Source organism: Podarcis vaucheri (genome assembly GCF_965113315.1).
Source record: "Podarcis vaucheri genome assembly, chromosome: 16".
In the NCBI taxonomy this organism is placed as follows: Eukaryota; Metazoa; Chordata; class Lepidosauria; order Squamata; family Lacertidae; genus Podarcis; species Podarcis vaucheri.
In genome coordinates this window covers 32,044,260-32,072,102 of record NC_138754.1, presented here as the reverse complement: position 1 = coordinate 32,072,102, position 27,843 = coordinate 32,044,260, and the positions used below count along the sequence as shown (strand labels likewise).

At 44.5% G+C, this 27,843-nt stretch overlaps 1 protein-coding gene across 10 annotated transcripts in view; it reads left to right on the top strand.

Annotated features, from left to right (window-relative positions):
• ARVCF (ARVCF delta catenin family member) overlaps positions 1 to 27,843 on the top strand; it is a 605,652-nt gene that overhangs the window by 108,456 nt on the left and 469,353 nt on the right. For all 10 annotated transcript variants that reach the window (XM_082203073.1, XM_082203066.1, XM_082203061.1 and 7 more), the window contains exon 2: positions 529 to 582. The gene's annotated coding sequence lies outside the window, so the exon portion shown is untranslated. The remainder of the gene's footprint in view (positions 1 to 528; positions 583 to 27,843) is intronic.

Sequence of the window (27,843 nt, the reverse complement as noted above, 5' to 3'; positions counted from 1 at the left end):
AGAGAATCACAGAACGGATTCTTTTCGTCTTGCGAGGCACCACTGTATTGGGAACTGTCATGCTGAGTTTGGTGATGTTCTGTTGAGAGGTGGCCAAACGTCTACCCAAAAATGAACCAAGTCTCACCCAAGTGATATTTCAGCCCACCATCTTGCTTCAAAATGGTGTCTCGCGTGGCATCCCAACATCAACAAAACCTGCTGCCCCCATATTGGGCACCCTTGTGCTGGGTTTAGCGATGATATCTCAGGAGGCATCCAAACCTCTTGGGGAACAAATGGATGAACCGCTTCCCAAAATTTACTGTAGATTGCTGTAACAGATTTCTTTTAACTCTGTCATTAGTTATATTGGCTGCCTGTATTTTTCAAGAAGTGCAGGAGTGGGGGAAGAGACAAAGTGTGCCAAATTAAGGAATAATGATTGTGCTGCTGTGGTTTGAAACATAATGCATAAAGTAGAAGAAAAAACCTATTCGCTTTCTCTGTTTTAGGCTAATGGCGTTGTTTTTTACCTTGTCATTCCAGAATTCTCCTCCTTCATCTCCTGTGGAGCCAGTCTCAAGTTAGAAATCTGATAAGGTAAGAACATTTAGTATGTTTCATTAACAGAAAGGGCCAGACAATGACTTTAAAGTGAATGGTGCCTTTGGGAGAGACCATAACTCAATGTCATGCTCTAAGAAGCGCCTTCATGGACTCAGTCCAAAGAAGGTAAAGTCTTACCAAAATTCTTAGGCAAGAGTTGTGTAGTCTCAACAAGCCAAGGTCAAGCACAGAGACTCAATCTTGGTCCAAAACATAATCCAGAAGTTGAGGTCAAGAAACAGTTCAGCATCAATACCACAGGAAGAGCTCCTTGCCAGAAAAAGTGGTATATAAATGTAATAGTAAAGGTAAAGGTACCCCTGCCCGTACGGGCCAGTCGTGACCGACTCTATGGTTGCGTGCTCATCTCGCTCAAGAGGCCGGGAGCCGGCGCCGTCTGAAGACACTTCAGCCAGACCAGTGCCGCACACGGAAACGCCGTTTACCTTCCCGCTATAAAGCAGTACCTATTTATCTACTTGCACTTAGGGGTGCTTTCGAACTGCTAGGTGGGCAGGAGCTGGGACCGAACGACGGGAGCTCACCCCGCCGTGGGGATTCGAACCGCCGACCTTACGATCAGCAAGTCCTAGGCACTGAGGTTTTACCCACAGCGCCACCCGCGTCCCATATAAATGTAATAGCACAACACAAATAAATAAAATAAAATAGTTTTTCAAGGACTCTGTGTCTGGAACCAAGTCAGGGCTAGTGTGATGCCCAACGCAGGGCACACATGTTGCCTTCAAAAGGATCATACGTTCATTCCCTGGTATTGGCAGTTAAAAGGATCAGGGAGTGTGTGATGGGAAACAACCTTTTACCTGCAGCCTTGGAGAGAGGTCGCCAGTTGCAGCAGATAATACTGAACTAGGCTGACTAGAGGGACGCGGGTGGCGCTGTGGGTTAAACCACAGAGCCTAGGACTTGTCGATCAGAAGGTCAGCGATTCGAATCCCCGCGACGGGGTGAGCTCCCGTTGTTCAGTCCCTGCTCCTGCCCACCTAGCAGTTCAAAAACACATCAAAGTGCAAGTAGATAAATAGGTACCGCTCTGGCGGGACGGTAAACGGCGTTTCCGTGCGCTGCTCTGGTTCGCCAGAAGCGGCTTAGTCATGCTGGCCACATGACCTGGAAGCTGTACACCGGCTCCCTCGGCCAATAAAGTGAGATGAGCGCCGCAACCCCAGAGTCGGCCACGACTGGACCTAATGGTCAGGGGTCCCTTTACCTTTTAGGCTGACTAGAGTCCTGAGTTTAAGACAGTTTCTTATGAATGGCGAAGGCTAGGCAGTGATGGGACATTTGTAGAGGAAGAGTCAGAGCTCAATGGCTGAAAACACACTTTGTATGTTGAGGGTCCCTGGGTCATTCCCCGTATCAGGTAGAAGATATTGACAATGAGCCAAGCAGAGCCACTATACTGTTTCAAAACGCCTGCTGGAAATGTTTCTGTTTTCACAAGCCTGCCCAGAAAACGATTTAGTTAACCTTTGTTTTAAATGTTCTATTGATTTTATCTTTGGGTTTAACGATGGGTTTATGTATATTTGGCTCGTATCTGTTGCTTTTGTATACTCGGAGGAGAAATTAACGCACCTAAGTTAATCACATTGGATGCAACTCTTTGCTTTTCATTGCTCTGTGCATTTTCGTTGTGTTTGATATATAATTGGACTTGTACACCACTCAGAGGTTTGTTTTGTGCAAATGGTTAATAAATGATATAAATGACTAATGTGAAAGACTTCTGCCTGCCAGTCAGATTAGACAAAGTGGGACTCGGTGGACCCAAGATCTCAGGGCAAGATGGCTGATTATGCTTCACTGGGGGTAAGCACTTTGCATCCGTGGAAGGGCTTTTGCTAGAGTTTATTACAAGGAAAGTTAAAACTACAGTGGTACCTTGGTTCTCAAACTTAATTCATTCCAGAAGTCCGTTCCAAAACCAAAGCGTTCCAAAACCAAGGCTCGCTTTCCCATAGAAAGTAATGCAAAATGGATTAATCCCTTCCAGACTTTTAAAAATAACCCCTGAAACAGCAATTTAACATGAATTTTACTATCTTAACGAGACCATTGATCCATAAAATGAAAGCAATAATCAGTGTACTGTACTATAAAATAAATAAGACAGTATTGTAGATGATATTTTTTTTAAAAAAATAAATAAATTCTTACCTGTACCAATGATAGTTATTTTTTGGATGGGGGGCTTTTATCCATTTTTGCAGTCAGTCAGTCAGTCAGTCAGTCAATCAATCAATCAATCAATCAATCAATCAATCAGTAGCTGAACTGGGTTCCACAAAGTCACAAAACAAATTAAGCAAAATAGCCTCCAAAACAAAAGTGCAAAATAAATAAATAGCAATAACAAAAGCGCCAAATTTAATTTGTTCTGGAAGTCTATTTGACTTCTGAAATGTTCAAAAACCAAGGCGCAGCTTCTGATTGGTGCTGGTGCTCCAGAAACAATATCTGACAGCCACATTGGACGTTTGGCTTCCGAAAAGCGGTTGAAAACCAGAACGCTTACTTCTGGGTTTTTGGTGTTTCGGAACCAAGGCGTTTGAGAACCAAGGTACCACTGCATATCCAACAATGTTTTCCCACTGGCACACCAACTTATGCAAGTGGACATGCAATAATGGATATAGGGGTTGTAACCAATGAGGTGCTAAGTTGAAGTCCTTTAGTGGTATATTTGTTCCACTGGCAGAATGTTTCTATGCCAGGAGAGTATAGTTGCGCAGAGGAACGCATAAGAAGAATGCTGGTAAATTTGTTGCATAACAGATGGCACAGTCTGTTGCACGATGAGTTTCTGCTAGCACAACTATTGCGTTGGACTCCTCTGTTGTGCAGTATTACAGCTTTCCCGGACTTCCGGGTTGGCGCGATCTGGAAATGGCGGATTCCCTCCGAGCTCCGGAGGGAATCGGCTCAGCGGTGGATGGGTCTTTGCCGTGCCGGCGACACGGGGACCCTTAAAAACCGCAGGCGCGGAAGCCTGCGGACTGAAGACTCGGCGGGTGCCTTAAGCGCCCCCCCGATTCGCGAAGAGCCTTTTTAAAGGCTACGGAGGGGATACGGGGGACGGCGCGGCACTGAGAGTCGATCGCTACCGCCGCTGAGCGAAGCCGCGAGCCATAACTGGAGAGCGCTGACTTCCTTCCTTGAAATTTGGACTGAAAAAAAGAACCCGTGAGTAATCTGGAACTGAACTTTAAAAAATTTTACCTTCTGAATTTGAGACGACCGGGGGGTGTGCTAAAAGGAAGTCCCCACCCCCCCCTTTGCAGACGATCCAGAGCAATGATATAAGAGCTAAGCTGGAGTGCCTACCCTGTAAAGGGTGAGTTTCAAAAAGACAGTAACTTCCAAGATTTGGAAAGGTAAATTTGAGCAGGAGAGTGGAGTGTTGGAAGAGACTTTGTTTTGTTGTAAACAACCCTCCCTCCCGGGCCCGGGAGCGACCTGCTTTGGAGCCTGGATAGAGGAGCAGAATTTGACAGCTGTCAAAGCTGTCAAATGGACTGTTAACAGTGGAAAAATTGCTATTTAAGATCTCTCCGGATTAAAAGGAGTTACAATTGAATCAAAATTGTTGGAAACAAAGAAACAATAACAGGACAGAGGATTGTTGGAGAAAAGAACATTAAGTAACCAGATTCCCTCTAGGGGGAATTCTGTGGAATTACAATGGCTGTGGGTGGAAAGATACTGAGAGAAATCGAAAGGATGTTTTCACTGGTGGGAACCTTACAGGAGCAGACTACAGCTATGAGTAAACAACTGATGACCTTGAATTTTGAAACAAGTAGTTCTGCGGAATGTAATGAGGACTTGAGTGAGAAAGAACCCACAGCTGAATTCGAAATAATAAACAAAGAAGAGGAGAAGACAAAACAAGAAAGAGAACAAGTTAAGTGGGAAAACACTAACCAGAAGCCGACATCTGGAGAACACAAGCAAGGAGATTATTGGATTGAATCCATTTTAAGCCTACGAAAGATACAGAAGATGAAAGTGGAGGCCCCGGGAGTTTATGGAATTCAGGAACTTGAAATAAAGAAGTACAATTGGGGCCTCCACATAGACTTTGATTTTGATTATCATCAGGACTCAGGCCTTGTGGAAATTCGTCACCAGTTGTTTCTAAATATGGGAAGAGACTATGGACTGATTGGATTGATTGTGAAGGAACTCTTTCGAGACTCGATGACCGACAAAAAGGACTACCAACAAAACCGGCGGAGAGGGACTGAAAGAGATTTGAGAGCCTCGGACGTGCGGAACCCAGGCTAAAAACTGTTATTTGGACATGTCTTGGGAAAGGACGCAAACCGGGGATGGGAGGGAGGGAAGCATTTAAATTCAAACAACACTCAAGACCAGGGGGTTTAGTTAATAAGAAAATTATTCAAGAAAAAATGAGAAATCGAGGGAAGAGAATTGGGGTCCAACTTAGGGAAAATTTATTTTTGTTTTTCTTTATAAAAGGATTAATATTAAGATGGAAAAGGAAATGCCAACTTGCTGACATAAATTTGGGAATAGGGAGGCAAGGGTGGGGGTGGGGGGAAGTCAAGGACTAGGGTTAGAAAATAAGATGTTAGGAAATTGTACGTGTTTGTCGTCTTTTATGTTTGTTTTGGTGTTTTGTGTTTTGTTTTTGTCTATATAAAATGTGAAAACCCAATAAAAATATTTTTTTTTTAAAAAAAGTATTACAGCTTTCCCACCTGACAGCGCAACAATCTTTGCGCCAGCAGACAAGAGAGTGTTGGATGCAGCCTGCAGAATCTACCTGTTACAAATAGTCAGAAATTGCCTGAGTCCTGTCCCTCAGTGTTACAGCAAAAATAATAATACAGTGGTGCCTCGCAAGACGAAATTAATCCGTTCCGTGTGTCTAGTGGTTTTTTCGTCTTGCGAAGCAACCCTATTAGCGGTTTAGCGGATTAGTGCTATTAGCGGTTTAGCGGCTATTAAAGGCTTAGCGGATTAGCGGCTAAAAGGCTATTAGCGGCTTAGCGGCTTAGAAAAAGGGGGGGGGAAGCGAAAAAAAATCAGAACATTCGCAAGATGTTTTCGTCTTGCAAAGCAAGCCCATAGGGAAAATCGTCTTGCGAAGCAGCTCAAAAACGGAAAACCCTTTCGTCTAGCGGGTTTTCCATCTTGCGAGGCATTCGTCTTGCGGGGCACCACTGTAGGTTTGGAAATTCACAGAGGGTAAAATGTGCTTGATTGTGTTTCAAGGCATAATTTAGCAGACACAGAAGGAATTCAGCATTGCAAAATAAATAATCTAGACTTAAATACATAAGTAAAGAGGAAAAAAATTAAGTTAGCTGATGATAAAGTTCCAGATGCTGAACTTGCTACATTCAAGGACTGGCTTCAGTGCAGTTCAGAGGGCAAGGGGTCTTCTCAGCAGGCTAGATGACTTACAGGTGGCTCTCTTGTCTCTCCTCCAGGGTTGGCAGCAATGCACTTTATGAATTGATGATATGTGTGCATGTTATGAATTGCTAATAAGCTGCATCTAACAGCTTGAGCCCTAAATGTATATTCCCACAGAGTAAAAACTTGATGCAACTAGGGATGGAAGGATCTGTCAATTTTGGTTCTGGCTGTTTCTCATTTTGCAATTTCCACATTTTCTGTAGCAGTTTTCTTTAAAAATAAATCCTCATGGAAACCCTTCAGCGTTTTAGTGCAAATTTCTCCCAATAATTTGAAGGCAGTTTTGACTAATGTAAACACCTTTCAAGCAATTTCTCCTGATATAATGCATATCTGTATGGCTGTTTTAACTAAACTGTTCATTTTTATCCACACTTTCCCCTAATAAGATGCATGTGAGGGCAGGTGTTGGGAGCAAGTCGGCAAGAACACACAATGTGTCAGTGAAGTTGACTCTTTATTCAAAGAAACCAAAGCAGTGCAGGCCTAGTGAGCACAGCAGCTCTTCCCAGCAGGTCTTGCCCCAATGAGGCAGTTGTGAGGACTGAAGGTCTCCGGCTTCCCACCACTCCCTAAGGCTCCTCTTCTCCTGATTCATTGCCAAGCAATCTGAGACTCTGATGCCTTGTCTGTCTCTGCTCATGCCTCTTCATGCCTCTTCTGGTTCTGGGAGACCAGGCTTGAGGGGAACTGGTCACAGTAGGTGGGGGAGACCCCCGTCTTCTCAGCCGGCCTCCACTCTGCTTCTAGACCCCCCTCTGCTTCTGTCTTTGCTTCTTGGCTGCTCTCTGCCACAGCCTCTTCCTGCTCACTAAACCCTGTTCCCTCTTCAGCTTTTGACACCTCCTCCTCCTCCCAGTCTGCTCCCTCTTCTCCCTCTGACCACCCATCATCGTCCCACCCAGGGCCAGATTTAGGTTTGATGAGGTTCAAAGCTATTGAAGGTCATGGGGCCCTTTATACGTCCAGCTGTCCTTTGTCAACAACAAATTTTCGCTGTTTTTGTGTGTTGAACATATGCTCTATGGTAATTTATGGACCTAATAGGTATCTAAAGCCATTTGCACATAACAAAATATGTATTTTATCAAAGTAAGTGTCGAACTGAAATACAATTAATGAGCAGACCAGTGATATTTTAGGGAGCAGGCTAGCAGGCGGGGCCCATTACTTACATCATAGGAGCCTACATAACACAAAACACTCTTGCTGTATGTAGGTTTTACTTTATTTGTTTTTTTATCTTATATTTTGGAAATGTACATCCAGGTTTTTTTCCTTTATTTTTTGGGGGGGTCCCCAAGAGAGTGGGGTCCTAAGCTATAGCTTGTTTAGCTTATACATAAATCCGGCACTGGTCCCACCACCACTCCCCTGTCTATGAGCCGTCTTCCCCCCCCGGGGGGGTAGGGGGCGGTTCCCCAGCTGGCCCCTCCCACCACATTGCTAGTCCATGACAATGACAATGCATTTCTGTAAACATTGGTTGCAGAACCCTGATAAGGGAAGGTTTTGAAGGATGACTGTTTCTCACATTGTTTTTGGAAGGTGCAGACTTGGTTTTAAATTACATCCGAATCCAGTTTCTTCCAGGTCCCAAAACACAGCCTCTTTGTTTGCTTGGCCAACGTGCAAAGTGGGGGTCCCTTCTCCGCCACAACGTAAAACTATTGCAAATGCACCACCGGCCAGTTGTTTCTTCTGACAGAAGCAATCCTTCAGCTGAGGTGGGCTGGGCCGCGGTTGCCTACATGTCTCCTCGCATCAACGACCCATCAGGAGAATTAAATCACTTTTATTGCTTTTATTGCATTATCTCAGGCCAGTATATGTCTTGCTAGCATTTATTGCCCTTAAAAGTGCAGCAGCTTCAAGGTATTTAGGTTAGGAGTCAGTCTGCCGGGGTTTCTTTGTTGCTAGGCTCAGTTGGAGGGATTCCATGTTAAATGGTAGCAATGGATTGTGAATTATGATTCATGGAGCAGCCTGTGACTTTATAGCTTTTAAGCTCGGAGCTCTTCTGTTGGTGATGGATTTGTTTGGGGCCTTTCCAGTCCCCGGTGTCATTTCGGCTCATCACGTGGCTTCTATTTATTTTTTAAACCAAGGCTCCTTTCCTTGGCATATCAATTCCATTTGATTTCTGGTTTATCCACACTGCTTCTTTTGAAATCTGACTTCCTCTGCAATCTCCCCTTTGCCGTAAGAGCAGCCTCTGCCAGCCCTGATGCCCTCTCGTTGCTTTGGACAACTGCTTTGCCCGATATATGCACACTCGGCCACTTCGATCTGTGGAATCCGTGCTGTTTTGGGTGCCACAGAACGGTCATTCTGCATTTGTAGGAAATTGTTCTTTAAGTGTGGCAGCACCTACACTTCGGACCTCCCTGCCTAGTGATGTCAGGCACGTGCCTTTGCTGTCCTCTTTTCAATGCCTACTGTCAGGGAATTACCATCAGCTCAGAGGCGAGAGGTGGAAGGGCAGTTGGGTTACAGGGAGCCTCCAAAGGAAGACACAAGATTTACCCACACTGGAAGAATGGCAGATGAAGGTGATGGACTACATGGAACTGGCAGAAATGACCGGCAGAATCCGAGATCAGGGAGAAGACGTGTTGGAAGAAGACTGGAAGAAATTTAAAGACTATTTGCAGAAATACTGTAAAATTAATGAATGTTAAAGGGATGTTGGATTGAAAATAAGCGGTATTGGTAAAAAGATTAACAAGAATATGTAAATACGGATTGACAATGGTTGAAAATATATAGTTATAATAGGTTAAGATATTGAGTAAAGATAAATGATAGAGGGTAAGGATTTGCTGAATTAACCATGTGAACTGGAATACAAAAAAGGGGTGTGTGAGGAGGTCAGGAAACAAGTAACTGAAATATAAAACATGAAAATATTGATTCTTTTTTTCAACTTTCTTTTTACTTTTTATGTATTTTGTCTTTGTATTTTTGTATCTTTTTTCTTTTATTATTGTTATTCCTTTCTTCTATTTTCTATTTCTAATTTTGTGGCCTTTTGATGTTTTGATGTTTTGATGTTTGTAAATGTCTAATAAATATCATTAAAATAAAAAAAAACAGGGAGCCTCCAAAGATCCTGAGAAGCAGCACTTCCTCCACGGAGGAGGGAAGCCCCGCCTCCAGTGGGGAAGGGGTGCAGGGCTCGGAGGATGCAAGGGAGAGCCACAGCGCCGAGCCTGAGCAAAGCGGGGGGGGGAGGCAGGTCCCCCTTTGCCCACGCCCTCTCTGCGCAGTCGGTTTACGCGCAGATAGGGGAGGCGTAGGATGGGGGTCAAAAGACTACTCTGCGGGGGAATGTTTAAGGACCGCCCAGTCCCAGATTCTGCTAGTGACTGAGCAAGACATAGAATTGAGACATCCTGCACTGTGAATGTTTTTGCACCGATATTAAAGCCTTGAAAAGATCAGTGGGGGTCTTGCCTGTTAGCTCTCGAGCAACCACGCCGGTGCACATAACACCTACTAAAAACATCTTTCTTTAAGGTAGCCTTCCCAGATATGTAGAATGCCAGTGTGTGTGTTTTCATATGATTTTTATCTCATCGTTGATTTTAATTATCTCTTTAATGCTTTAAAGAGTCGTTTTTACTGATAATGTCACCGTGCATGTGTTTCTGGTAAATCCCTTCGAGTTCTTTTAAAAAATGATCAAGTCATATATAAATCTTGCGAAATGAACAACAGACTTGCAAAAGCTCTGGCATAACTCTAATCATGCCATTTGGGGCCTTGGTCTGTAATCTCCAGAAATGGCAAATAATTCCTCATTCCTGCTGAAGCCAAGGGGCCCATGACAGCCAGCACTGCAGAGATGTGCAGCTAGGGAGCAGGGATGGAAGGAGCTGTCAATTTCCTCTGCTCCATAAAATGAGCTGTGCTGCTCTGATTGCTTTTGTGGATCTTATAGCCAAGGCTGTCTCTGAACCAGATGAGCAAGTTGCCGCCCTTTCCTCTTGATTGCGCATCATATAGCAGGCCACGGAGCATGTCCCATTGCACTCCGTTGCTTCTCCTCAAAAGGAGTACAGATGGGAACTGCTGCATTCAGGCAATGAATTGACCAGATTATAATCAGTTTAAAGCAGTTTGAGCATATATATATATTTTAGAAAATGTGCCCTGCATAATCAGGGATCATGGTTTCCAAATCAGTAATCCACCAGTAATCCAAACCCAGTAATCTACTGGGATGTACATTTGTGTGCTGCCTTTCAATAGTTAAAATTAAAGTAAAACAATCCCCATGTAAGTCATAACAAGTTATAACAATAAAGATGCAAAAACGTAATACCAATAACAGCAGAAGTTAAATATCGCCAAAATTTAAAACTTCGCTCCGACAAGAAAGCTCCTAGGCGTCAGGATGCTGTCAGTGGCTCCCGGCTGGTTGTCCAGGAAAGTATAAAGACAAGAAAAAAATTCTTACAGTCCATTTTTATTTCAATCTTTACAGAGGGAGGATATAGAATCCAGCCTCTTGGATAATGGCGTTGTCCTGAGTGAATCTCCATCCCCGTCTCTCCAACTTGCTCATTCATCTCCTCTATAGGTGCTGCTACCTGCCCTCTGCCTTTGAGCTCTTTGCTCTCCTACTTTTATCCCCCCCCAATTTTTTTATTCATTTTATAACACAAATAAACAACACAAACAGAAAAACAAACAATGCAAACAAATTCTTGTCTTATCGTTTTTTTTCTAAACATTGTTAGGTGAGCTTCCCAAAGTCCCCCCTATCTGATTTTCATTTTACCTCATCTTTAGCAGTTTACATATATCATAATTTTTAACCATTTTTTAATCACACTTTTACCATAAAAATCTTCACATTTTATCCCTTACAAATAATACTATTTTAAAATACAAAGTATTAAAAATGCTATAAAGCATCAACCATTGAAAACTCCCCTGAACAGGGCTGCCTCCAAATGTCTTCTAAAAGTTAAATAGTTGTTTATCTCCTGATGGGAGGGCTTTTCACAGGCTGGGTGCCACTACCGAGAAGGCCCTATACCTGGTTCCCTGTAGCTTCAAGTCTCACAGTGAGGAACCTCCAGAAGGCCCTCGGAGGTGGACCTCAGTGTTTATTATTAAAACGAGGATGTTGAAAGAATGGAGTGTGATCCTTGGGCCGAAAAAGCTTCCTCAGCACTCCATTAGGGCAGCAGCCCTCTCCTGCTCCCGTTCCCTGTAGAGTTGCATTCAGAGGCATTACTGGTCTGATCCTGGAAGGCAGTGTTGCCATTCATAACTAGTAGCCATGGACAGCCTAGTCCTTTTAAGCCATCCAAGTTGGTGGCCCTCGCCACACCTCCTGGTAGCGATCCTTACATTTAAACTATGCACGGTGTGAAGAAGTACCGTATTTTTCGCTCTATAAGATGCACCAGACCACAAGACACACCTAGTTTTTGGAGGAGGAAAACAAGAAAAGAAATATTCTGAATCTCAGAAGCCAGAACAGTAAGAGGGATCGCTGCGCAGTGAACGCAGCAATCCCTCTTGCTGTTCTGGCTTCTGGGATAGCTGTGCAGCCTGCATTCGCTTCATAAGACGCACACAAATTTCCCCTTACTTTTTAGGAGGGGAAAAGTGAGTCTTATAGAGCAAAAAATACGGTATTTTGTCTCATCTGTTCCATTCAGCTTCATTTGGATGATCTGCAGATGAGAGTCCTTCAGACTCATGAACCTGGGTGTGTCCTCAGCCCCAAGCCCGAGACGGAGGCTGCAAGGTGGTCAGAACACCATTTGGATTCTCCCCACTCTGTCCCTAAAATGCTCGACATCTGGTACAAAGCGCCAGACCATTTCCTTGCGAGGAAGGAATTATGGAGTGAGGTGGAATGGATAAAAGGCCACCTTCACCTCAAGCCTGTTATATGTTCTAGATCAAGAGTCTGTGTTGCTTAACTACCCACTTTGCTGAATACTAATTTAGTTGTAGTGCCAAAAGTGAGTCACTGGGCAGAGTAGAGCTGCTTTGCTAGCTCCCCAAAAGGTGGGTTGCGAAAGCAGCGGCAGTGTGGTGCAAAAGTAGCAGCAGAGCCAATCTGGTGTCCCCGCTGGTGCGTTTGCACCATGCCAGTCTCCCTTCTGCCTCCTGAAAAGCAACAAGGTCCTGCCTGCTGGGCAGCTAGCACAGTAGTTCCACCCCAAAAGCCAGCATGCTACATCCAGCACGATATCTTCTGCCCATTGCCTTTGAAGACAGGGGACCCCTTCACATGGAATCTTGCCGTGTACACTGGGCTCAAGGAATTCTTTGTGTTAATTTTTTCCCCAAAGCAGACTTTTCATTCAGACTAATTTAGCATGACAGGACCAATCATTCCACACACACCCCTTTTAACCATACCTTCTCTTAATTAGCAAAAGAGACACATATATCAAGCTTTATATAGTACCCTGTGGTTCTTCTGCTAACTTTGATGATTTGGGAAAGTGCCTGGGTTTTTTTTTTATCTTCTAATTGGGAAGCCACTGAATGTTGAAACTAGCCTATTATGCAGAGTACTAAATTTCTCAATGCTCTGAAATGTAAAATCGTTAAACGGACATTAAGAAGGGATGGGACAGAGGTCAGTTCCTCCCTTCCCTTTGACAAGGAGAGAGATTTAAGAGGGCTTCTCTAAACATTTTGCTCATAATGGGTAATAATGGTTCCCTCTAATAGCAAACTCAGGTGGCTGAATGCCGACCAGTTTGGTGCCCACTCGCAAAGAAAGTAGTGGCACTTTGCATACTTAGGGTATATGCCCTTTGCATGCAGAAGTAGCTAACTTTGTGAATTAAAAAGAGAGTTACATTTTTAAAACAACTGTTGACCAGAAACCTAACGATCTTAAGGGCAGTTTTTCTTGGCGCCTAAAGGTGGTGCTGTGGGTTAAATCACAGAGCCTAGGACTTGCTGATCGGAAGGTCGGCGGTTCGAATCCCCGTGACGGGGTGAGCTCCCATTGCTCAGTCCCTGCTCCTGCCAGCCTAGCAGTTCGAAAGCACGTCACAGTTCAAGTAGATAAATAGGTACCGCTCTGGCGGGAAGGTAAACGGCATTTTCGTGCACTGCTCTGGTTTGCCAGAAGCGGCTTAGTCATGCTGGCCACATGACCCGGAAGCTGTATGCCGGCTCCCTTGGTCAATAAAGTGAGATGAGCGGCACAACCCCAGAGTCAGCCACGACTGGACCTAATGGTCAGGGGTCCCTTTACCTTTTTAAAGGTGTATGATGAAGGTGTCAGGTGAACCACCCTGGGGAGAGCATTCCCCGAATGGGGAGCCGCTGCAGAAAAGTCCTGCTCTCGTGTCGCCACAGTCTGGAGAAGGAGGCATACAAAGAAGGGTCTCAGAAGATGATCTCAGGATCTGGGTAGGTTCATGTGGAAAGAGGTGGTCTTCGACCAGGACCAGAGAGAGGACTGAGCTTCTTACCTTGTGGAACTCACTGCTGCTAGTGCACCGGCAACAACAAGTGTGCTCAGAACATTGCCATTACCTGCTTGCCACCACCTCTGCCTTTTGATTTGCTTAACACCTTTCTGTACAATGCTTCAATAAAAAGTGTCTGGGGCAGTTTACAGTAGTCCATAAGACACAGTTAAAGCAGCACCAACGAAGAAAATGGTTGGCTGCAGTAAAACCCAGTGCTGAGAACAACCACATAAGAAATAAGAATATACCAGAGGTTAGAAGCTTTGGAAAACCTCGGTCCAGTATACCTGAAGGAGCATCTCCACCTCCATCGTTCTGCCCAGACGCTGAGGTCCAGCGCCGAGGGCCTTCTGGTGGTTCCCTTGCTGCGAGTTAGAGGGAACCAGGCAGAGGGCCTTCTTGGTAGTGGTGCCTGCCCTGTGGAACGCCCTCCCACCAGATGTCAAAGAGAAAACTTTTAGAAGACATCTGAAGGCAGCCCTGTTTAGGGAAGCTTTTAATGTTTGATGCATTACTGTATTTTAATATTTTGTTGGAAGCCGCCCAGAGTGGTTGGGGAAACCCAGCCAGATGGGCGGGGTATAAATAATAAATTATTATTATTATTATTATTATTATTATTATTATTATTATTATTATTATTGGAAAATGAATTCTCAGAGGGGTAGCTGCATTAAATCTGTTGCGAAAACAGTAACAGTCTTTGTGGCATCTTAAAGACCAACAAATTACATCATGAGATAAACCGGGTTAGCCAATGTGGCTTTTGTTTTTGTTCTGGCTTTTGTCTTTGTTTGGCTGGACTACAACTCTCATCATTCCTTACTGTTGGCCATACTGGCTGGGACTGATGGGATCTGTAGTCAGAGGCGGATGTAGAGAAATGCGACTAGTTTGCCCACATTGGGTTCTGAGCCGAGAGGGTGAGCTGCAACAATGACGAACATTTGGGCCTTAAAAGAGGGCTAGATACTATACATTTATGGCGGAGAGGACTATCAAAGACTACTTGCCCTGATGGCCATGCTCTGCCTCCACAGCTGGAGAAATAAATGCTTCTGAATGCAAGTTGCTGGAAACCTCAGGACTAGAGTGGTCTTGTGCTCAAATCCTGCTTCTGGGTTTCCCATTGGGATGTCTGGTTGGCCACAGCAGCGACCAGAGAAGGAAAGACTGCTGGGAGGAGCACAGAGAGAAGCAACGCCATGGTGCACCTGTAGCAGCAAAGCCGTACGCCTTCATATGCTTCCATATTGGTCTCTACAGCCACAGCAGGCGCTGTAACTCTCCAATGGTTTAACTTCACCCTCGAAAGCTCACTCTTCCATTGTCTCCTGAGACAGACAGATGCCAACATCTAGTTGGCCACTGTGAGAACAGGATGCTGGATTGGATGAACCACTGGCCTGATCCAGCTATCTCTCCTTATGATGTCTCAGGCCCTTTCGAAGGGCAGAGAGGCCCCATTACTTGTTTGGAGAGGTACCTTGGGATTGTGCTCCCAGGTGCGTAGCCTGGGAGTCATTTTGGACTCACAGCTGTCCATGGAGGCGCAGGTCAATTCTGTATCCAGGGAGCTGTCTACCAGCTCCATCTGGTACGCAGGCTGAGACCCTACCTGCCCACAGACTGTCTCGCCAGAGTGGTGCATACTCTAGTTATCTCCCGCTTGGACCACTGCAATGCGCTCTTTGTGGGGCTACCTTTGAAGGTGACCCGGAAACTACAACTAATCCAGAATGCGGCAGCTAGACTGGTGACTGGGGGCAGCCGCCGAGACCACACCAGTCTTAAAAGACCTACATTGGCTCCCAGTACATTTCTGAGCACAATTCAAAGTGTTGACCTTTAAAGCCCTAAACGGCCTCGGCCCAGTATACCTGAAGGAGCGTCTCCACCTCCATTGTTCTGGCCGGACACTGAGGTCCAGTGCCGAGGGCCTTCTGGCGGTTTCCTCACTGTGAGAAGCAAAGTTACAGGGAACCAGGCAGAGGGCCTTCTTGGTAGTGGTGCCCGCCCTGTGGAACGTTCTCCCATCAGATGTCAAGGAAATAAACAACTACCTGACTTTTAGAAGACATCTGAAGGCAGCCCTGTTTAGGGAAGTTATTAATGTGTGATATTTTAATGTATTTTTAATCTTTGTTGGAAGCCGCCCAGAGTGGCTGGGGAAACCCAGCCAGATGGGCGGACTACAAATAATACATCATCATCATCATCATTATTATTATTATTATTATTATTATTATTATTATTATTATTATTATTATTATTATATTGGGGGATGTATGTGGTCCTCTTAACCTCTCTGTTTGACTCCTGGGGAATCTCCCAAGGACTTGCCCCCTCACCTGCTCTGCTCCAGGTCCTTAAAGGCTTTTGGCTGGCTGAACTTGCCTGATGGAAGATGGAGAGGTTGTGTGTGTATAGAATCTTTGGGCTTCTGCATTGCTGCAGTATAGACTCTCTCCCATTAACGCTCTACCTAATTTTGTCAGTGGCTCCATTTGCCTTTTTCTCTCTGACCTCACCCATCGCTTTCATGTTGCCCCTGGAATGTGTCTGCCCCCCCCGCCCCGGTCTCCTGCAGGTTCCAGGGTCCTGTGAATCCTGCTCTTAAAACCCAAGACCCAATTTGCTGCATTGGAGGCTAATCAGCATTTAGCTTATAGTTATTAGGATAATTAGGCGGCTCCCCTCCATCATGAAAATTTTTGGTTGTCAGTTTGGAACCAAGTGCTGATTAGTTTTAATATTCTTTCCCCAGTGAAAGAATCTGGAGTAATGAATGGTTTATGAGGAAAGCATAAATTGTAAATGCTTGCGTCAGAATCATTTTACAACTTTGCTTCTCTTATTGCCGGCTGATGTAAACTCCATCCCCATCCCTTTGGATTACATTCCTTCCAGTCACCCCTGTTTTGGCCTAAAGTCCTCATTAGTTTAGTAGTCTTGCATCTCGGTATTTGCATAAAAGCAAACCATATAAATTGATGGGGGGGGGGGAGAGAAGAGGAGAGACAAATGTAGAAAATATCATGTTCTGAAATGAGCCCCTCCACAACCTTTGTAGCCTCCTACTGTTTGGAAATTAAAGTTGCAATTAAAGTGTCATATTTTTTCCCCAAGGGATCCTACTCCCAGTAATCTGTTTTGATTAATTTTGCAGCAAAGCCTTGCCTTTCCCTTTGCGCCCCCCCACCCCCCACTCCTCCAAAAAGGCTCATTATATTCTGTAACTGACACAGGAATGCGATGCCTAAGAAAGGAGCTTTGCTCCTTTTTATTTGCAAAAAGTTGAATAGTGCAATTTTCATATGCATCTGAAATACCACAAGTACATAAATTCAGCCAGGCGTTAAGCATAGCTTGACAGTGATTTGTAAAAAGTAGCATTTTGCAGAGAAGTACACAGGAACACGGGATGTGGGCGGCGCTGTGGGTTAAACCACAGAGCCTAGGACTTGCCGATCAGAAGGTCGGCGGTTCGAATACCCACGACGGGGTGAGCTCCCGTTGCTTGGTGAGCCCTCCTGACCGAACTATCAAAGATGTTGCTTCAACAGAGACCCAGAATCATATGAAGGTTGGGTTCCAGTGGCTCTCCAGGAAACTGGGAGAGTTGTTCCCACAGCTGATTCTGAAGTCACATGCTCCTGCATGGCTGTGGAGAAGGAGAAGCTACAGGGGAGTCAACCACGAGTCCAGGGATTATTGGAGAACCTTAGGCTGGGCCAGTGGGACAGTGTAGAAGGGAATACTGAGGTTTCCACCTGAGTCAAATGACCTGTGAGTTGTCTGCATATGAATCCTCCATGGAGTGACACTGGGGCCAGGATGCAAGCGTCATAACAGTTGCACCCTTGCCTTCTTGGTTGCCTGCAAGGTGAGAATTTCCACCTAAAACCTGAACGGATCTGGATTTTCTACCTTTGACGTTCTCCAAAGAACTTTTGACATTTGAAATATAAAGAGAGTATTATTCCAGAACTTTATTCAGTGCCCTGAAGCTTTGTTTATTTTTCAGGGGAAAGAAAAGGATCTTCTGTTTAAATCAAAATGTATGGAGATAAATACCTCTTCCAAAAAATGAAAGAGAACTGTTTTTCTTTTTCCTTTTGCCTTGCTAGGAGTCAACAGCTCTATCTATATTATCTAGATTTACAGATCTTTGCCTGTTGCAAGCTGCTGAAAAAAAATTTAAAAAAAATTGGCTTGTTTGTCTTGGCTGATGGTTTTCTAACCTTGTTGTGAAGGTCATACTGCAAGTTGGCAGGACAGTCTACCTGCAGTATTTAAGTTATGGCTCCAGCGTTTATTATATTACATGTTTTTGATGCATGATGGTATGATCGTCCACTAAGCTCACAAGGTGATTCATGGGACCAAATTTTATAGTGCTTGCACTGCTACCAGAGGCAGTATTATGGTCTTGGCATTATGTGTTATGACTCTACCTTAGAACACAATTCATTTTCATCTGAAACATCGTCGGGGTATCTCTCTGTCTGTGTAAGAAAAAGACTGGGCTTGGGTTTATGACAGAGCTATGCTTCAGCCTTCACTGATAGATTGGAAAAAGAAATGGAAAGGCAAGAAGCTTTCAGACCTGAGGAAAGATCTTAAGGTGCATTATGAAGCTTCGGTATTCTTACATGTTACAACAGTACATTGCACAATCAATATCTGGGGAGTGAGGAGGCAGTTGTGACTGAAGGCTACGCCTTTCCAGGTCTACTTATTTAGATCTGAGTCATGTGATCAGCTGTTGATCATGTGGTACAGCTGCTGTGGGCCCACCCTCCTCAGTTCAGGTGGGTTCCTTTAGCTTGAGGAACTTCAAGAGCTGTCTGACAGTGGTTCGAATGGGCTATCTCAGAAGGTGATGGAATCCCTTTCATTGAAGGTTTTTTAAACAGAGGGTGGGTGGCCATCTGTCTGGGATTCTTCAGCTGTGATTCTTGCATTCCAGGAGGTTGGACTATATGATCCTTGGGGTACGGTCTAAGGCTGGGCGATATCTGGCTTTCAACATCGTGATATATCACCAGTTAAACATTGCAATGTACCAATTTATCACAATGTCTGAAATAAAGATGGAGCTATGTAGAGGCATTAGCTGGCGTCATGGTTTCCCCCACATTGTGATTTTTGTGTAGTGCGCATGCACACATACACATCATGATTCACAATATATTACTAGGTCAAAAATTATGAAACTGATATCATGATATGAACTTCAAACCTGTTTTGGACAATATATTGCCCAGCCCTAACACACATCATGATTTGCAATATGTTGCCAGGTCAAAGATTATGAAAGCTTTATCACGATATGGTCTTCAAACCAGTTTTGAATGATATATCGATATATAGCCCAGCCCCAGTCCCTTCCAACTCTACATTTCCGTGAGTACTTGTATGAAAGATTTCTTGTGTGTAGGAAGCTAGCACGTCAGACTACCGTATTTTTCGCTCCATAAGACGCACCTGACCATAAGACTCATCTAGTTTTTAGAGGGGGAATGCAAGAATTTTTCTTTAAAGGGAGCACTGAGCAGAGCCTGTATGCCTCCCAAGCTCTGCTCAGTGCTCCCTTTCATGAGCTGTGTGGAGCGTGTGTGCGGCGCTTGCAGGCTTTTCCCCAGGAGGGAGAAGAAATCCCAAGAGCCGCACACATGCTCCACGCGGCTCGTGAAAGGGAGTGCGGTTCTTGGGGGCTTTTGCGGGAGGTGGGGGAAGGGACTGAGGGGCTGCCCTCTTTCTCTTCCCCCACCTCCCACAAAAGCCAGCAAGAGCCGCACACTATTTAAAGGGAGCACGGCTCTTGCGGGTTTTTCTACAAGGTGGGGGAATTCCCCCACCTCCTGCAAAAGACAGCAAGAGCCGTGCACTCTTTAAAGGGAGCACGGGTCTTGCAGGCTTTTTTACGAGGTGGGAAAACCCCCAAGAGCTGCGCGGAGTGCGTGTGCTCTTGGGGGCTTTCCCCGCCTGCCTCCTGCCTACATTCACCCCATAAGACGCACACACATTTCCCTTTACTTTTTAGGAGGGAAAAAGTATGTCTTATGGAGCGAAAAATACGATACCTTTTTTTAAACATTTGGCAGATCAAAATGGTTTCTGCAAGGTGAAAGCAATTCTACCCCAAAAATTCTCTGCAGGAGAGATAATTAGCAAGCTACATTTATACCAAGTAACCCCATTTCCCATGTTGAAAGAAACAGCAAAGGAATCCAACACAATAGCTTCCCTAGCAGAAGCTTGCACAACAGCCGATTCTTCTTCTGTAATCAGTTGCACAGCTATCTTTGGTAATGTACTTGTGTTCCGCCAGTGCAAAAGGATATACTGCCAAGTGACGTTAACGTAGCGCTAAATTGGATATGACCTTATGGTTTTAAGTGTGTTTACGGTTTCAGCTGCAGGCTATTGGAAGCCTGCCCCCTGTTTTCATTCATGGAATGTTGCAGAGCATGGGACTGTTTTCATGAGGTCTAGTTGCATGTCCTACCAACATTTATTTGTTCACGTTAGCTTCAAATTGTACAGGGAAATGCCTGGTAAATGCTGTGAGCCAAATCAGCTTACAATATAGCTTGGAAGGCTTCCACTGCACATAGCTCTGTGCAAGAGAGGTGCTTTTGTTTATATGAGGGCCCCAGACAATAGTTTGTATTGAATTCTTCAGCTCTTTCAATATGGTCTTGGCTTGCATGCAGTTGTAATTTTTAAAATATTTTTTAAATAGAAATTAGAAAGCTGTTCCTTGTTACCGCTGAAAACACTTAAACTGAGCGCATGGATTTGTGAAAAGCTATGCTCCTCGCCCTTATGGTTCAGAATGTGGATTTAATTTGGAGCTGTGTTTGATTGCAGAACATCTTAATCTGTGAAAACAGGTAGAAGGCAGGAGTTGATGAGGCTTTGGCATCGGGTTCCGTTTGCCTGTCTAATACAAACACGTCTGGCATCCTGTTAAGCTCTAATCCTTGGCCTGCTATTACTGGATGAGCTCCAGATCAGGAATTCCTCTGTAATCTCTTGTATTTAACTGCCACGCGCCATCGTGTGTGTGTAATATATGGCCTAATTATATGCTATTGGTCATTGTCTCATGGTGCAAATTCAGTTTCCTAACCTGGTGATAATTAACGGCCATAGGAAGATGCCTTATGCTGAATTAGACTATTGGTCCCTCTGGCTCAGGACTCCCTCTGCACTGATTGACAATGGCTCTCCTCCCGGGTGTCAGACTGCAGATGTTTCCAGTCCTATCTGGAGATACTTGGGATTTAACCCGTGACCTCCTGCATGCCAAACAGATAATCAGATGCTCTACAGATGCAAATATAACATTTTAAGTGCATTATACAAATGTGACACTAGATGGCGATGGTGAGCTTATGGCAAATTCAACAGCGTGTTTTTTTTTAAATATATATGTGTCTAGATTCCACCTTGGACTTGCATAAAATTTTACACAAAGCAACGGAGGAGGAAGAAAAAACTAATGCTTCCAAGGATTCTGTAATCGGGGATGATGAGAGTTGTAGTCCAGCAATGTTTGGAAGACCACTGCTCCCCCCCCCCAATTATAACACATAGAATATTGCAGTGGAGCCCCCAGTATGCATTTTTGAAGTTAGTCTGGGAAGAGGAGGTGTCAGAAGCTGAAGAAATAACAGGGCGTAGTGAGCTGGGAGAGTGTGTGGCAGAGAGGAGGCCAGAATCAGTAGCTGAAGCAGGCGAGTGGGAGGAGGCAGGCCAAGAGGCAGAGATGAGTCAGGCTGGGGCAGAGTGACAGGTGTCTCTCTTTCCTGCGCTGACAATATCTCTTCCCCCACCCGTCTCCCAGAACCCAAAGAGTGCTGAAATGGGCACAGCAGCCAAATTCGTATGGTTAAAGCAGTTTTGAAACATAAATCTAGAATTAATGAATGTTAGAATGATGTTGGATAGAAACTAAGTGGTCTTTAGCTGTAATGTTATAAGAGAATACGAGAAAATGGTTATTAACAGGTAAAAACTTAATGTTATAATATTTTAAAATTGAAGATTAAGATGATTGAAGAGGGGAGGGATTTGCTGAATTAAAAATTTGAATTGGAATACAGAAAAGGGAGGCGTGAGGAGGTCCGGGAAATAAGCAAATGAAAATATGTGATGGAAAGACTGAATTGTTTTTAACTATTTTTTATTTTGTATTTTTTCTTTTTTCCCTCTTTTATATTTGGTAACTTTTTTGAAAATCTCAATAAATATCTTTTAAAAAAAATGAAACATAAATCTAGGCTATTGCCTACTTTTGTCTCTAATGTCACCCACCACTGGCTGTCAGGAGCTTGGCCTACATTCGAGTAGGACCCTGGTAGAGACACATGCCCGACTGGCATGTTCCCTCCCTCCTGGTCAATTGTTCGGGAGCTTCAAAAGCTTTCTTCAGCCCGAACATCACAGCGACCGATGCCAACTGACACCGGCACACTTAGGGATCCACAGAGTTTGCGCCTCTTGCGTAATGGACCTCAGAAACTCATCATTTTGGCTATTCTACTTTATTTACAGATAAACACACATGGAACACTGCAACATGGCTCCCTCTCTCTCTAGCATCAGACAGCAAAGAGAAAGAACAAAGGACAATAGTCCCATTTCACGGAACACAGTAACACAAACATCCTGTCTCCGTCACTTCCCATTCTGTGGAGTCAAAACATATACCATCACGTGATAGACAAAATTCCCATGACTACAATCATGGAGCACTGGAGCAGGAATTCTAACACCGGCATGAGGGTGCTCGAAAGTTGTCCAAATGTGGTCCTCAGGCTGGAAAAAGGTTCCGCACCCTTGGTATGCATGAAATCTGTTTGCGTTTCAGTGGTGGTTTGGTGATAGGAATGGTTCGTTGGACTGGTCATGTCGTTCAGATGCCTGATTATCGTCTTCCAAAGCAACTATGGTGGTACCTTGGGATACAAACACCTTGGGTTACAAACCCTTTGGGTTACAAACTCCACTAACCTGGAAGTAGTACCTTGGGTTAAGAACTTTACCTCAGGATGAGAACAGAAATTGCGTGCTGGTGGCAGCGGGAGGCCCCATTAGCTAAAGTGGTACCTCAGGTTAAGAACGGTTTCAGGTTAAGAACGGACCTCCGGAACGAATTAACTTCATAACCCGAGGTACCACTGTACACTATTCTGAACTTAAAAATGGAAAGCGTAATGTTGGTGGTCAACAAAAGAGGTTTAAAGACTCTCTCAAGGCAAATCTAAAAATGTGTAGTATAAACACCCGACAACTGGGAAACACTGGCCTGCGAGTGAGCGCTCCAATTGGAGATCAGCCTTTTCCAAAGGTGTTGTGGACTTTGAAGACGCTTGAACTCAGGACGAAAGGGAGAAACATGCTAAGAGGAAGGCACACTTGGTAAACCCTCACCGTGATCAACTCCTACCCAGAAACATATGTCCCCACTGTGGAAGGACATGTGGATCCAGAATTGGCCTCCACACACACTTATGGACTCACTGTTTATGGAAGACAATCTTACTTGGCTTACGAGTGATCGCCAAAGAAGAAGAAGGTGATAGGAATACCCTATTTACAGATTGAGATGCATCACACCATCCTTTTTGTAAGAGTTGCATAAAAACACTGACAAGTACATGTGCTCCAAACTCACAATACTGATTGCATTCTGTTTATTTTTCTGTTTAACTATACATGGAGTGAAGAAGTTTCTTGGAATTTAATTTTGCCATGGGTTGAGAATTATGTTTTCTTATGTGCCCTGAACTGAGTAGGGCATGATGTTGTTTTTTTAAAATAAAAAAGCTGTGATATGTTTTGATAAAAAGCTTTTACATATTTAAAATATATATTTTAAAGGCATGCTTCTTTTGCAAATGGTAGCAGGGGAATGCAGCTGTGCCAGATGAGTCTGCTTCTGTTACACACCTGGAGCTGCATTGACCTTACCTGTTTCTACCTGGAAAACTATCTTCAGCTGACAGCAGAGTTCAAGTTAGTTTTCATAATGGTGAACTGTTCAAAGCAGTAAAGCAGATAGGGAGGCTTTATGTGGAATGGCTTTAGAAACAGAATTAAGGTAGCCGAGGAAGCTTGCTAGACTGTACATAGGGAAGGATTAAGACCGGAATTGGTAATGGGGAGTGGGGGGGCGAATAGGGACTCCATCTGGCCCATCTATTTATTTACTGGCTCACTTACTATATTGATATACACCACCTTTATGCCAAAGCAATTAAGAACATGAGAATATGGAACTGAGCCTTTCATTAAAGCAAAATGAAGTACTTTAATGAAGAGCAAAGTTGGGTGCAAATTCTGTACACCAGTTTGTGTCACCCGGACTGGTCCATCATCTGTGGGATATGCTAGCAGCTATTTAATGGACCAGGGGATCCTAGAAGAATAGAATTGTTTGATAAAGTTAAGGAAAACGGACCAATGCAGCAGGAAGAGGATTCAGATGGAGCTCAACCGTTACTTAAAAAAATGTTGCTCTTCAACCGGGCCTTTGGCTGATTAACACCCTTTCCCCTTTTAAATTAGTTTGTGGGGGTGTTATTGTTTTGTTGTGCTTTATTATGCATTTGGTGTTTTTACCTTGTATTTGTATGCTGGGAGCTTCCCTGAGCTCTATGCATGAATGGCAGTGTACAAATGTGAATAATAATAATAATAATAATAATAATAATAATAATAATAATAGACTGCGCTTTGGGATAACATCCATCATAGGAGCAGACTCCTAGGGGCTGTGGGGGCTTTGGCCCCCACAATAAAATGTGGCCCCCACAAAGTGGTTGGACATTCCCATTCAAATGGTGTATGCGCACTGCGTCATCTTAATGCTCTGGCAGTAACTCATACACAGATTCTCTTTCCAAATTATAAAGATTTATAAAAAGTAAAAAAAAATCCCTATCAATTTCTACTAAGAATAAAGGTTCCACATAGGATTACATGAGCCTGATATTTGCATATACTGATAGCACTGAGTGACCATGTGGCTCAATATTTGTGTAAAAGATAAAATCGTGCCATATATGGGGGGGGGACAGGACCCCCAGTCATTCAGGGCCTGCCCTTTCGATACTTTCAGTTTGTGAAACATCTCCTCCTCCTTCTCTCTGCTGCATGTGAGTAAAGGGGCTCTTGTGTTAGTGCAAGCATGATTTGGGACCAAGAATCTATGGGCACCTTCAATCAGGGGCAGAAGAAGGGGGTGCAGTGGGTGCGGACCACCCCGGGTGTCACCACTAAGGGGGGCGACAAAATTCTGGGTGTCACTCACCACGGGGCCTGCAGCACACCAAAGCCATGTGTCTCTCCTGGGAGAGACACTGTGGCTTGGGCACAAACAGGCCCAAACGGTCTGTCTGCTGCCCCTTCCCAGTTGTAGGGTGGTTGAGTGGGAGGAGGCAGACAGACTCCGGAGGCCCTGTGGTGCACCCCACCCCTATGGGCAGCTCGCCCCGCCCCTGGGCACGTCTTCCGGGGTGCTTGAGCGGCTTCCTCTGCTGCTGCCTTCAATCCTAACAAATCTATTGTTGCATAAGCTTTCATAGGCTCATGGTAGCTTGTGCTACAGTAAACTTGCCAGTCTCCAGGAGGCCACCGGGCTCAGAGAACAGTGATGATAAAAAAAGGTTCTTATTGATTAGTATATTCTTGAGCAAGAGTCATGCATATTCCATGACGATTGGACCATCCTTAAATTAAATCACAGTTGAAGAGTTCAGAAGCATCTTCCGCAACACTCCTAATTAGCTGCATCAATAGCAGCAGCTAAGTTCAGTGGTTGCCTAGGAAATGTCTCTGTTCCTTTAAACCAGCCTCTTCGACACCTCTACCATAAGATAGTAGATTTGCAGGAAGAGCTGGAATAATCACCCTTTGACAGAGAGTAAGATCTTGCCGACTGGATGCAGTATCCAATTTAAGCAAACTTTGATTGCAGCAGGCAGTAGATCTTGGACCCTCGACAGAAGCTCCGAGCATCCTGCAAGCCTTTCTGAGAGTGAGGTCTCAAATGCCGCGCTGTAGGTCAGGCTGAAATCTGGAGGTCGCGGACCTTTAATATCAAACATAATATGAATATATGGCAAAGGCATATAAATCCAGTTTCGCCCTCCTCCACACTTCAGCTCTTGACCTAGAGAGATGCTTGGCAAACAGAACTGTACAGCTAAGAGGGATAACGAAACAACCGTGTGAAGGCTTCGTTTCCCTATTCAAAGGACAGGAGGAGAAGGAGAGGTGTTTCAAAAAGCCACTGGCCTGTCTTGAGGGATGATTGTGAGTGGCAGAGGTGTGGAGGTGCATAATAAGAAGAGGGCTTTGACAGATCTGTTGCTCTTTGGGGAGAGAAGTGGCTTAAAAGAGCTGTTTGCCTGGATTTAGGCTTGCGGAGCAGTGAAATCAGTTGAACAGAACTGCTGTTGCTGGACTCTTGTCTCTCATTCATTCATTCATTCATCCACTCATTGTTTCTCTCCAAGGTGATCAAGGTGGTGTACACCGTTCTCTCCCCTTCCCAATTTATTCCCACGCCAATCCTGTAATGTAGCTTAGGTTGAGGGGCAGTGACGGGCCCAAGGTCACCCAGTGAGTTTCATGGATGAGAAGGGTCCTGAACCCTGGTGACGTTTAAATTATCTTTGGACCGGGCCAGGAGTGTGAAAGGAGCAAAGCAGAGGAAGAAGATGAACGGCCGCTAATTAAATCTGGCAAGAGGCTGTGTTTGAGAAAATACTTTGTCTTTAGCTGTGTGCTGAGGAAGAACCCCAGAGTGGAATTTTAATGGCGCAGATCGGCCATGTTATCTGGGAGTTATTTATAGCCGCAGCCTGTACGTAAGTTGGGGAACAGCAGAAGGAATGGAATGTGAATTGACCTTGTAAACTCTGCAGTGGACTGAACAAAGGAAGAGAACTCTCCCAATACATCATGTTTGAGAACACCATTTATGAAGGACTACACACGTGGAATGGATTTTATATTTATGAGACATAACAGAGGTGCTGCATGGAAAGAACGAATAATGGCCAGCTGTGAGAATGGATTAACATCAAGTGAAGGATTAAGTGGATATTAAAGAAGAGGTGAAGTGGCTACAGGAGGAACTGATGGACCTATGTTTGCAACAGGAGTGGGAAACCTGACTTTTTTTAAAAAAGAAACTGTATTAAATGAAAGTAATTTGGTCTGATCTGTACAATGGTACCTCTGGTTGCGAACGGGATCCATTCTGGAGGCCCGTTTGTAACCTGAAAAGAACGCAACCCGCATCTGCGCACACGTGGGTCGTGATTTGCTGCTTCTGCGCATGCACGTGATGTCATTTGCGCGTCTGTGGCATGCGCGAGTGGCGAAACCCGGAAGTAGCTCATTCCGTTACTTCTGGGTTGCCGTGGGACGCAACCTAAAAATGTGCAACCTGAAGCAAACATAACATGAGGCATGACTAATAATTTGGAAAACCAATAATATCTATATCTATATCTATATCTATATCTATATCTATATCTATATCTATATCTATATATCATCTATCTATCTGTCTGAACCCTGGTGACCTTCACGACGAGTGAATATTTGAACCTGGGTCTCCCTGGACCTTGGTTGAAATGACTATATAGATATTAAATAGCACTGGAGGCAAGATGGTGCCTGGCAGTACCCCATAGCATAACCATAGCCAGGGGGTCAGGGAATATTCATCCAGTGCTAGCCTCTGGAACCAGCCCAGCTGATAGGAGCAGAACCACTGCAATGGGGTGCCCCCTACTCTGAACCCACCAAGTCGCTCCAGTAAAAGACTGTGGTTGATAGTGTCAAAAGCTGCCGAGACAGCGGGCAAGAGCAACCAGGGTCTCATGCCACAGAATCTTTTCTGGTTGAAGGAATGGGTTTCCCAAACCCAAAACTGACTGTGCAGGCAGTTTGAAACGGGCACCAAAATCCCTACTTTTCCTTAGCTAAAATCCATTAACTTGAGCTCTGAGTCAATGTATAAACAAAAACCCGGCTGTGCTCAAAGCTCTCTCCCTTATCAGTCCGTGACAGCAATGAGTGACCTTGCCAAGTTCCAGTAGAGCAGGGATGATGCCTCTGTGGCTTATCTTACATCCTGATCACAAAAAACGCACAGACCCAATCTGGGAACAGCGCCAGAGGGTGTTCTTGGAGATGGTGACCTCTTGCTCCAAGATAAGAGTAGGAACAGGAAGAACCTTTTATGGTCAGTATGGGAAGGAAGGAATACCCTTTTATGGTTAAGAGT